The sequence below is a fragment of the Rhinoderma darwinii genome, chromosome 4, assembly GCF_050947455.1.
Source record: "Rhinoderma darwinii isolate aRhiDar2 chromosome 4, aRhiDar2.hap1, whole genome shotgun sequence".
Lineage (NCBI taxonomy): Eukaryota > Metazoa > Chordata > Amphibia > Anura > Rhinodermatidae > Rhinoderma > Rhinoderma darwinii.
Genome location: NC_134690.1, coordinates 237727979 through 237741249, shown reverse-complemented (window position 1 = coordinate 237741249; position 13271 = coordinate 237727979). Strand labels below are relative to the sequence as shown.

The 13271-nt window shown below is 40.3% G+C and overlaps 1 protein-coding gene across 2 annotated transcripts in view; it reads right to left on the bottom strand.

Moving 5' to 3' along the window:
* DSE (dermatan sulfate epimerase) overlaps nucleotides 1–13271 on the bottom strand; it is a 63017-nt gene that overhangs the window by 22823 nt on the left and 26923 nt on the right. The gene's annotated exons all lie outside the window — the stretch shown is intronic.

Below are 13271 nucleotides of genomic sequence, written 5' to 3'. Positions count from 1 at the left end.
GGTGAATTACAGTACTGAGCTTATTAATTTGCCACAAATGAACACCCACCAACTCTCAAGGACAGGATTTGGATAAAATTACTCACATAGGCTTCCAACACCACAATATTTTATAACACTGTATGCTACCATCACCTATACTTATCTAGGCAATAGGGACCTACGTCTCTATATTCCCTTAAAGAGGCTCTGTCACCAGATTATCGAATCCCTATCTCCTATTGAATGTGATGGGTGCTGCAATGTAGATAACCGCAAAGTTTTTTGTTTTTTTTAAAACGATCATTTTTGCCCAAGTTATGAGCAATTTTATATTTATGCAAATGAGCTTTTCAATGGACAACTGGTCGTGTTTTCTCGTATTACCAACTGGGCGTGTATTGTGTTTTTACCAACTGGGCGTGTATTGTGTTTTTACCAACTGGGCGTTGTGAATAGAAGTGTATGACGCTGACAAATCAGCATCATACACTTCTCATCGTTCCCACCCAGCTTCTTTCACAGCAAACACAGCGTGACGTCACCCACAGGTCCTTCAACCTTGTCGTCGGACAAAGAAGATACATCGGCTCCAGGCGTCCAAAAGGTTAATATGCTCGTCTCTAGGGAGTTTGCTATGCTTACCTGCACATGGTGATGCTGCTGCAAATTCAACTGTACTCTCTGACGCTTGGAGCTGATGTGTCTTCTCTCTTCCGATGCCAAGGTTGAAGGACCTGTGGGTGACGTCACGCTGTGTCTGCAGTGAAAGAAGCTGGCTGGGAATGATGACGTCACCCACAGGTCCTTCAACCTTGGCGTTGGAAGAGAGAAGACACATCAGCTACAGGCGTCAGAGGGTACAGTGCAGGGTATGTGCAGGTAACAGTAGCAAAAAAGAGGAATGATCCAGCGATGTGTGGTAAAGGTGGGGGAAACTCTGTTCCCACTTTATTGGAAAAATAATCACACGGATTGTACAACGAAGTGACAGAAAACACCAGGAGGATGACAAGGTGGTTGAAATGGCACGAGATGAAGCCTACGCGTTTCAAGCACTGGCTGTGCTCTTAATCACTGGCTCATGGTCTGAGCCATGATTAAGAGCACAGCCAGTGCTTGAAACGCGTAGGCTTCATCTCGTGCCATTTCAACCACCTTGTTATCCTCCTGGTGTTTTCTGTCACTTCGTTGTACAATCCGTGTGATTATTTTTCCAATAAAGTGGAAACAGAGTTTCCCCCACCTTTACCACACATCGCTGGATCATTCCTCTTTTTTGCTACGGTTACCTGCCGTGAGCCATCGCGGCTGATCCGGGCGATATTGAACACAGGAGTGTGAAGCTGGTGAGCTGGAGGTTTCCTCCCATTCCCCTTTTCCCTGTTATTATCACTATATGTGCCGGTAAGCATAGCAAACTCCCTAGAGACGAGCATATTAACCTTTTGGACGCCTGGAGCTGATGTATCTTCTTTGTCCGACAACAAGGTTGAAGGACCTGTGGGTGACGTCACGCTGTATGTCTGCAGTGAAAAAAGCTGGGTGGGAACGATGAGAAGTGTATGATGCTGATTTGTCAGCATCATACACTTCTATTCACAATGCCTAGTTGGTAAACACACAATACACGCCCAGTTGGTAAAACGAGAAAACACGCCCAGTTGTCCATTGAAAAGCTCATTTGCATAAATATAAAATTGCTCATAACTTGGGCAAAAATGATCGTTTTTAAAAAAAAAACAAACAACTTTGCCGTTATCTACATTGCAGCGCCGATCACATTCAATAGGAGATAGGGATTTGATAAACTGGTGACAGAGCCTCTTTAACACCAGTTATTCTCAATAACCCAGGTTATCTAAATGGAACATAAAATACTACAAGTTAAGACAGGTAACATTCTTCACCTTCGGAAGATTAAGTTCTGCAAGACTACAAGGAAGAGACTTAATATTTCAAATGTACTACCCAATAGTGCAGTGCAATACAGTCAGATTAACCCCTTCCCGCACCTTGGCGTAAATGCACGCCTAGGTGAGCAGAAGCTTTGCGCACCTGGGCGTGCACTTACGTCCGCGCTTTAACAGTTAACCGCCGCGCGGCGCTACATCACAGTGGTGGTTAACTGTCTGCCCTGCTCTCTGCGTTGCTGATCAGCGGCTCATCGCTGCCGATATTGGCAATTAACCCGTTAGATGTAAAAAAAAAAAAAAAAAGAAAAAAGTTAAGTTACATAAACAAAAAATGCTTTGTTTCCTATAAGAAGTCTATTATAGGAAAACAATGAACACGTTAAAAAAAGTACACATATTTGGTATCACCACATTTGTAACGACCCATACTATAAAATTTGTTTTCCTGCATGGTGAACTCCAAAAAAATAGTGATTCTAGCGGTTTTTTTGCAGTCATCACCCCTCCCAAAATATACAATAAAAAGTGATACAAAAATGTGCAGGTATGCCAAAATAGTACCAATAAAAACGACAAACTGTCCCGCAAAAAACGAGCCCTTACACAGCTTTTTTGACTGAAAAATAAAAAAAGTTATGGCTCTCAGAATATGGGGACAACATTTTTTATTGTTTTTATTTTTATAAATACAGTAAGTGATCTTATTGCGCAAACCATGAAAAAAAAAAATACTTATATACATGTGGTTTTGCTGTAATCGAATCGACCTGCAAAATAAAGTAAAATTGTCATTTATAGCCCAGGGTGAACACCGTAAAAAAAAAAAGAAACCATGGTCTGAATTGATGCTTGCCAAAAAAAAAAAAAATGGAATAAAAAAAAAAAAATGTAGGAATAAAAACAAAATCACATGTACGCCAAAACGGTACCAATGAAAACTACAGATTGTCCCGCAACAAATAAGCCCTCACACAGCTCTGGTGAAGAAAAAATAAAGAAGTTCTGGCTCTCAGAATATGGCTACACAAAATGTGCAGTGTTCCAAAAGCGGATTTTTATTTATTTTCCCCATTAGCACACCTCTTATTTTGCCCGGATGTAGTCCGCACAGCGAACATATACCCTGATGTACTCAGCACAGCTTAAATACGCCCCAACATTATAAACTGAAATACAAGCAAAACGCCAAAACAGAACTACCACCAAGCTAAATCTGCGCTTCAAAAGCCAAATGCCGCTCCCTCCCTTCTGAGCCCTACAGCGTGCCCAAACAGCAGTTGACGTCCACAGATATGGCATCGCCATACCCGTGAGAACCTGGTTAATATTTTATGAGGCATTTGTCTTCAGTGGCACAAACTGGGCATAACATATAGTGCAATAAAACAGCAAATCAGTGGAAAATTGTAATTTTCACTCTGCACCATCCACTACGCATTAACCCCTTTCCGCACCACGACTTAGCATGTTGTGGTGTGGGGAGGGGGCGAGGTATGGAGCGGGCCCACGCACTGAGCCCGCGCCATACACTGCGGGTATCGGCTGTATTACAGCTGCCACCCGGGACTAACTGATAGGAACAGCGATCGCACTGTTACAGGAGCCTGTAAAAATGACAATATACTGCAATACATTAGTATTGCAGTGTATTGTACCAGCTATGTACAGATTGCTGGTTCAAGTCCCCTAGGGGTGACTAACAAAAGGTGTAGAAACCAAAAAGTAAATAATTTTTTTCACTAACAATAACTAAATAAATATTCATGTAAAAAAAAAAAAAATTTCACATTTTTTCTCTAAAGTAATGTAAGAACAACCAAAAATAAAAAAAAACACACAAAATTGGTATCGCTGTGTCTGTAAAAGCTCAAACTATTACAATATAAAATTATTGAACTCGCACGGTGAATGCCGTGAAAAATAAAGTATTTAAAACGGCAAAATTGCAGTTTTTTTGGTCACCTTGGCTCTACAAAAAAAATTATTAAAAGTGCTCAAAAAGATGTATATACCCAAAAAAAAAAATGGTACCAATAAAAAAAAAATACCGCTCGTCCCGCATAAAATAAGCCCTCACACCACTCTATTGACGGAAAAATAAAAAAAGCTATGGCTATTGGAAAGTCGGGAGGGAAAAATAAAAAATGGATCAGTCCGGAAAGGGTTAATTAATTTCTAATGAAAAAACATTTGACCACATGTGGGGTATTGCCTTCCTCGGGAGAAATTGCTATACAAATGTTGGGGTGCGTTTTCCTGCTTTATGAAATTGAAAAAAATTCAACGTTTTAGTGGAAACATTAATATTCATTTTCACGGCCTAATTCTAATAAATTCTGCAAAAGACCTGTGGGGTCTAAATGCTCACTATACCCCTAGATTCCTTAAGTGGCGTAGCTTCCCAAAAGGGGTCACTTGTGTGGTTTCCACTGTTTTGGCCTCTCAGGGGCTTTGCAAATTCGACTTGGCACCCGAAAACCATTTCAGCTAAATTTGAGCTTTAAAAGCCAAATAGCGCTCCTTCCCTTCTATGTCCCGCTGTGGGTCCAAACAGCAGTTTATTACCACATCTGGCATATTTCCGTAATCGGGAGAAATGGTTTTACAAATGTTGGGGTGGTTTTTCTCCTTTATTCCTTTTAAAAATGATATATACGTTTTTTCAGAAAAAAAAACAAGTAGATTTTCACCTTTACAGACTAAATCCAATGAATTCAGCAAAACAACTGGGGGGGGGGGGTTTACCCCTAGAAAAACTCCTGGAGGGGTGAAGTTTCCAAAATGGGGTAAATTTTGGGGGGGGGTCTTTAATGTTTTGGCACAAGACCTCTTCAAACCTGACATGGTGCCTAAAATATATTCTAAAAACAAAACAAAAAGGAGGCCCCAAACATCACTAGGTGCTCCTAGCACACTAGGGCCACATGCGGGATATTTCTAAACACTGCAGAATCTTGCCAATAAAATTGAGTGGCATTTCTTGGGTAAAACCTTTTTTTATGACAAAATAATTTTGCCAAAATAAATGCAATATGTAAATTTCTCCTCTACTTTGCTTTAATTCCTGTGAAACGCCTATAGGGTTAGAACACTTTCTGAATGCGGGTTTAAATACTTTGAGGGGTGCAGTTTTCAAAACGGGGTGATTTATGGGGGCTTTCTAATAAATAAGGCCCTGAAAGCCACTTCAGAACTGAACTAGTCCCTGAAAAAAAAGAGCCTTTTGAAACTTTCTTGAAAATATGAGAAATTGCTGCTAAAGTTCTAAGCCTTGTAACGTCCTAGAAAAATAGAAGAATGTTCAATAAACGATGCAAACATAGAGTAGACATATGGGAAAATGTAAACTACTAACTATTTTGTGTGGTATTACTATCCGTTTTACAAGCAGATACATTTAAATTTAGAAAAATTAACATTTTTGCAAATTTTCTCTAAATCTTGGTGTTCTTTACAAATTTAGCGACCAAATTTTTTCACTAACAGAAAGTACAATATGTCACGAGAAAACGGTCTCAGAATAACTTGTAAAAGCATTCCAAAGTAATTGCTACATAAAAGTAACATGTCAGATTTGAAAAAATAAAATAAAATAACTAAATAAAAAAAATAGGCTTTGTCCTGAAGGTCATAACAGGCTCAGTCCCGAAGGGGTTAAAAAGATGAATAAATACAGTTACTGTGCATTCAGTTTATGAAAATAAGAGGGATAAACGAAACCGAACAAAACCTTACTGACGAGCAGCAGTGATAGCCTGGCTGTGGTGACAGCTAAAAACATGTGCAGTCACTGAGGTATGGATCCCCAACGTCTGACACTATAAATAAGGGTCACACTTTTTCTGGCATTATAACCATTTTTTCCCTCCAGTCCACTGGCTGGTGATGCCACGGAGAGGAAGCTGTTGATATGATAATTGAGCGTACTCCTCCCATTACAGTTATATATCTATATTGAGAAACCAAAAAACGGTCATGTGTTGTTGCAGGAATCTCCTAGAAATATAATATTACCGGCAGTCACCTGTGCATACATTTACCAACCAGGGTATATCAACCGCCACTGTAATAGGCCCATGTTTTATCCAATTCCGGCTAGTTCCTCTGGGTATGTGGCTGCGAATTTTACATATATATGTGAGTGCTATTTTCCCTGATCATAACTACCTATATGGGTCACTCCAAATATCAGTTATGATGGGGTTTGCCTTGATGAATCATATTTCCTTTGAACTTCGGCCATTCCCAGCTTCGCATGTCTTATGAAAGTTTTATTTTAAATTTATACTTATTTAATGCAATAAAATAAAATATACTCAGTTATGCAGAACTTCTTAGGAAATTTTTTAGCTGTTAAAAGTTTTATATACGCTTCATTTTCAAGACTGGGACAGTTGAAATTTCTCAATAAAGTCAGATGCAATTTAGGGAAGTTCAACTTTATCCCAGTTTCAGTTGTAAGTGTCAAAATATGCTATATGAAGCAAAACTGCATTAGACTAGTATTTTGTGCAAGATGTTCACGGTCATGTGCAAAATGTCACCTTTTTGTGGTTAAAGTCTAGATTAGCCAGAGCATATGTGATGAAGGCAGACATGGTCTCCTCATCGATGAGAATAAAACTCTTATTGGGATGAAAACTTGAATCCTTATTGCTAAGTATGGAAAATTCTTCTAACATCTTGGTCCTTCGAGCCGGAAACCAATATCTCCAGACCCTCGTCCAGCCGAGGACTGTACACAGTGCACGGAGCGAGTCATCAAAATACTCACTTAATTCAAAGACCTCCGGTTAAATTACCGTTAAAAAGAGGCCAGTCAGAAGGAGGAACGAGGTGGAGTGACTGTTTTTAAAAGAACATAGTAAGGAGAATTGAGGATTCGAGTTTTCATTTGAATAACGGTAATATAAATTTTGTATATATGTGTTTTTATTATTTTTCATATTTAGATGTATAAGGTTATGTGATTAAAACCTAAGTTGGATCTTATGTATTAAGACCTGGGTCTTCGTTATATTATGCACAGGTCTTAGTATAAAAACCTCGGAATAACGGTTCTCGAGGTTAGTAGTCCATAGCCTATGTGAGAAGGCTACAGGTAATAAATAACTCAGTGCAGCACGTAAAAGATATAGTACTTGGAGATTTGAAGGATCTCCTATAGATTAAGGATTATAGAGTATTATGATTATTTGTTTTATAAAGTTTAAGATTGTGACTAAAAGTATTGAATGATTGAGATAAACTAAATCCAAAAGTTAAAAGAAAGATAAAGACTTTCAAACTGTGGTGTTAAGACACATCCAGAACATCTGCTGCTGGCTTGACCAGCCTCTTATTGTCTCTGGATGCCCCTGACACCAGACGTTTTAAGGTAATCAAGTATTTCTTTGGTGAAGTTGAAAGAAATGGTTGTTATAGATGAAACACATATGAGACTCCTTGACTGTGAAGATTGAACGTATGAGCGTTAAATAAATAAAACCCTGTGTGTATAAGGGAGTGAGTCCAATTAGGAATGGTCCGTTGTAAAATTGTTACAAGGACAAATTAGTAGGAAAAATACTGTTAAAACACCCAGAAACATTAAGTATATGACTAATCAGCATTATACTTGTAAATATTGGTGTGAGCGTTGTGTGTGTACTGTGAAACTTTGGCGAAAATACCTTGTGGACAAGATATGCGAGGTATACAGAAATATAGGATATGATACTAGGTTTTGCTATTCATATCGAATTTGTTTGTTTATCGTTAATCATGTGTCCTGTCTAAATGTGGCAAAAGTGAGAGCCGAGACAGTCTTTCACATTTTCGCTTCGTGGTCACCTTGGGTGAGCGACATTACTGTCTTGGGACTGTGTTTTGGTAAGCAGTTCTAGGAGTCTAGAGTGCAGCGAGTCCTACAGTCCAGGGACAATAACGTTTTGGTAAGCGGCCTTATTTATAAAAAGGTGCAGCGAACACGGTTATTCAATATTTCCAACTGACCATCAAAATTCTACAAGACTCTTTGAATGAGATCAAATTAGAGTCAGATCATAGAACCAAGATCAAATAATAGAACAAAGGGATAAATGAATATTAGTAAGTCAAATTGTCACGTAGCAAAAAAGTGGATTAACATCCATTATCCCGAAGGCTACTTATTAAGTTTGGTTGGTCTTTTATTATTTACTAGATTTGTGATGATTAAGATATTTAAAAATATTAGAAAAGGACAAAAGCCCGCCAGATTATTTTAAATCTCTTGTCCTGAGTGTATGTTTGGATTAATGTTGGCTATTTCTCCTGAAAGTTGGAGAATAGTCAAACTAATTTATAAAGTATACGAAGTTAATCAAATCTTTCAACATGTATATTTAACCTAAACACTTTTAAGAAGACTCCTATTCTAGAAAAAACAACTATTAGCATATTATTAAAGGACCAGTGTCACGAAAAAAATTTTTTTTAGACCAATTTGCTTTTAGTGTTTTATGAAACATTTTTTTATTTATTTGTGTGTTTGTGTTTTACTTTTATTTTTTCACATTTTCTTGTCCATGGAGGCTGCCATTTTTTTTCCATCTCTGTATGTGTCTATTAACGACACATACAGACATGGAATACGGCACATACAGTCCCATAGTGAATGCGAACGGGGCCCGTTCCATCCACTATGCTGTACGCAGTCTGTGTGGGAACGGCACATGCGCCACTCCCACACAGTCCAAATAGAACTGTGCGACGTTCGGCGCCATTTTCTTGTGGACCGGAAGTCGCGGCCGGACAGTAAGATTACTACTTCCGGTCGCGGCTTCCGGACTTGTGCAATTGGAGCGGAGGTAGCAGACGGAGCGGACGTACTGGAGGGAGTGGCGGCGGCAGGAGCAGGTAAGTTAGGTCTGTGTATGTACGTGTTTTACTGTGTGTTTACTACTGTATGTTAACCTACTACACTGTGTTAGCTCAAAAAATGGCGACACAGTGTAGGAGGTTTGACCGTTCAATCCCCTCGTTTCTCCAGACACTTGCCAGGATAAAGGAGGGGGGATTCTGAGAGCTCACTAGAGCGAGTGAGTTTTCTCAAATTTTTCAGCATAAAGCAATGTGGTTGTTTTACCACATGCAATGCTGCAATTTTGGGTGACCAGCGCTGGGAAATATTAATTAGAATCTAATTTATATTTCCTGACTCGTGAAAAAATTAAAAAAATTAGAACAATGTTAAATCACCTATACATTAACTGTTTAACTAAAAAAAAAACAATTTTTTCTAGCGACACATTCCCTTTAACGGACCTAGGAGGCAAATTGTATATATTTAGGTGTCCATTAAATAGAGAGACATATACTAAAATTGCTAAATTAGATTTCCTTTCAAAAGGACACTGCTCGTAACATGTGTAACGTATCAGGAACAGTTTCAGGATGTGGTTGTGTTAAAAAGTATTAAAATATTCCTTTAGAATTAGATGTGGTGAATGTAAAATGATGATGATGATAAGGGTGTGGCAAATTTGGATTTAAAAGGACTTGAGGGTAATTGAATGTTATAATTTAGTGAATCAGAAAAGAGAAGTGTGGTTTTGATTGTGTAAGACGACGGTTGGAAGAATTTCAGAAAAGGGAAATGGTAGAAAGTTCTGCCAGAATGTTAAACTGATTATTATATGTAAAATTAGTGTGTAAAAAGTCCTAGAACATTAAACTAAAGTACAAGATTGTGTAAATAGACTGACTTAAGTAATTCAAGTTAGCTGTATAAAATCAGGTTTGAAAGTTATAAATACAGCTTCCTTAATATATGAGCTAGCAAATGACAATGACTTGTTTAATATGGAACATGAACATGATTGTCACAGTTTAATGCAACTTGAATCCCAAGGGTTACCAGGTGTCACTGATGAACCTTTGACTAAGGCCTCATGCACACGACCGTAAAAACTCCCGTTATTACGGGTCGTAATTACGACCCCTAATAACGGGCTCATAGACTTCTATTGGCGACGGGTGCCTTCCTGTTTTCTCACGGGAAGGTGCCCGTGCCGTTGAAAAATATAGAACATGTCCTATTTCAGGCCGTAATAACGGCACGGACAGTCCATAGAAGTCTATGGAGCTCTCGTAATGACGGGTGGCTACATGTGTGCACCCGTCATTACGGCAGCGTTGCTAAGCGACGTCAGTAAATAGTCACTGTCCAGGGAGCTGAAAGAGTTAACTGATCGGCAGTAACTCTTTCAGCACCCTGGACAGTGACTACCGATCAGTATAAACCTGTAAAAAATAAAAATAAAAGACGTTCATACTTACCGACAACTTCCTGCTTCCTCCAGTCCGGTCTCCCGCCCGTTGCCTTGGTGACGCGTCTCTCTAGACATCCGGCCCGACGTCCTGGATGACGTTTCAGGCCATGTGACCGCTGCAGCCAATCACAGGTCAATCACAGGCTGCAGCGGTCACATGGACTGCCGCGTCATCCAGGGATGTCGGGCTGGAGGTGAAGAGAGGGACGCGTCACCAAGACAACGGCCGGGTAAGTATGAATTTCTTTAACTTTTATTACAGAAAAGGCTGTCCCTTCTCTCTATCCTGCACTGATAGAGAGAAGGGGCTGCCGATTAGTGCAGTGCTATTTTGCCGCCAAAAACGTGCTCGTAAATACGGGTGGAATACGGGTGACACCGGACCCATATTTACGAGCACGGGTTCGTAAATACTGGTGCAAAACGGGTGGAATACGTGTGACACCGGACCCGTATTTACGGGTGGGAAAAAATACGGTCGTGTGCATGAGGCCTAACTATGATGTTCAGTATTTTGTAGAAGGATCCAGATACTGGAATAAGCAGACCGGACATTTCACCACCGGGTATGCAGTAGTCCAGGAAGGTAAGACAGTGCTGAAAAAGTCACTGCCCTCCAGCAGCTCTGCCCAGGAGGCAGAACTCATGGCACTTGCAGATGCATGTAAGTTGGGCACAGGTAAAAGGGTAAATGTCTATACAGACTCAAGGTACTCCTTTGGAGTCGCACACGATGACACAATACGGCGAGCAAGAGGCTTTCTGACTGCAGCAGGCAAACCAATACAACACTGGTTTGCACCTGAATTTCAGAAAGCAGCTGCTCGACATGTAGAGGGGTTGCCTGACATGCGTCAGACACAATCCCGGTAAAATTATAAAACACCCAGTAAGCACATGCCTCGCCCTGATTACTCCTTCCAGCGACTGCAGGTGGACTACATACAGTTACCCAAGGTAGGTGTATATGAATATGTCCTCGTATGTACTGACTTGTTTTCAACATTTTTTGGGAGGCAAGGTGACCAAAAAACAGCAATTCTGGCATATGTTTTTAGTTCTTTTTATACAGCGTTCACCACGCGTTATAAATTACATGTTACCTTTATTCTGCGGGTCAGTCAGATTCCAGTGATACCTAATTTATAGGACTTTATGTTTTACAACTTTTTGCACAATAAAATAACTTTTGTCAAGAGAATGGATTTTTTCTGTCACCAAGTTGTGAGACACAACGGTTTTCATTTTTCTCGTCGACGGATCTGTATGAGGGCTTGCTTTTAGCGAGACGAGTTATAGTTTTTATATGCTCCATTTTTGGGTACATGCGACTTTTTGATCACTTTTTATTTAAATTTTTGGAAGACAAAGTGACCAAAAAATAGCAATTATGTCAGTATTTTTTAGGGTTTTTTTTTACGGCGGTCACTGTGCGGAATAAACATAATATTTTTATAGTTCAGGTCGTTACGGTCGCAGCGATACCAAATATGTATGGCTTTATTATTTTTTTCAATAAAAAATGACTTATAAAGGGAAAAAGGGCGATTTCGGTTTTATTTTATTACTTGAAACTTTTATTGTATTTTTTACAACTTTTATTTTTACTTTTTTTTTTACACTATTCTTTAGTCCCACTAGAGGACTTGAAGCTCCAACAGTTTGTTTGTTTGATTGTCTAATACATTGCACTACCTAATATATTAGAACTGTCAGTTGTTTACTGACAGCAAGACGATCAGGTTCCGCCTCCGGACGGGGCCTAATCGGCTTCCGTAATGGCAGATAGGAAGCCATTGTTAGGCCTCCTGTTGCCATGGTAGCAGTCACCAGCCTTGCCATCGCATGGCAGGCTGCCGATTTCATACAAACCACTTTCATGCAGCGGTTGCATTGAATCGCTGCATTGAGGAGGTTAATGGTAGGAATCGGAGCTGGCTCCGGTTCCTGCCTTTACAGTGGGATGTCCGCTGTAACATACAGCGGACACCCACTGCTGACGACGCCGGCTCAGCTTCTGAGCCGGTGCCATCTTGCCGATGGTACCAGAAGCCTCTTGGGCCCCGACGAAGACGGGGTATAGGAGGATTCCGTTACTGGCAGACCGGGAGGTAAGTATTAGGCCTCCAATCGCGTTTGCAGCCACCGGCAACCCAGCGATCACGTTGCTGGGGAGCCGGTGGCTATAAACTCCTCACATGCTGCGATCTCTATTGAACGCAGCTTGTGAGGGGTTAATCGGTCGGATCGGAGGCTAGCTCCGGACCTGCCAGATACCTCAGGGTGCCAGTTGTAACATACAGCTGTCACCCGGCGGTGATGTCGCTGGCTCAGCTCCTGAGCCAGCTCCATCTCTTTCACGTACAGTTACGTGGAATTGCGGGGAAACACCAGCTCCCATCACGTAACTGTACGTGAAATTGCGGGAAGGGGTTAAAGGGGTTTTCCCATTGGGGACTTTTGACATATCCACAGGATATGCCATAAATATCAGATAGATGCACCTCTCTAGAATGAAGCCCCTTAAACCCTATTCTAGCTTTTTGCGTTCACGCTGGTTCCGATAAATTACGGAAACCGTGTAGCTTGCTCCACACACCCAGCCTTTAGAAAGAACTCCGGATGAGAATTAGTTATCTTTTATTTGCTTAGACACACACACACACATTCAAAAGAAGATTGAAAATGCCTTCATAGAGGAGGTGAAACATTGCGGTCTTATATTGGATGAATAAATTTCCTTTTTTTGAGTGCTGCTTCATGTTCTCTTCTTTTGGATATCTAGCATATAAGGAGAGGTCACTCATTTATTTCTGAAGCTTTGCACCAGCCTAGTTAGGCATTTATTCACAGTGCTGCTCAAGTCTTCTGTTCTTTTTGTCCACATACACACATACATCCATTCATTCATACATACACTAGGAATACATGATGCATCAAAACTGTTTCAATACGGTGCACCCTCAAACGGTTTGATACCGTTATTTCATGTATTTCGATACTAAGCTGTGACGTTATTGAGGGACATACCATATATGGGCAGACAGTCCAGGGTCCATTGAAGAACCCCAGGGCTGTCTTA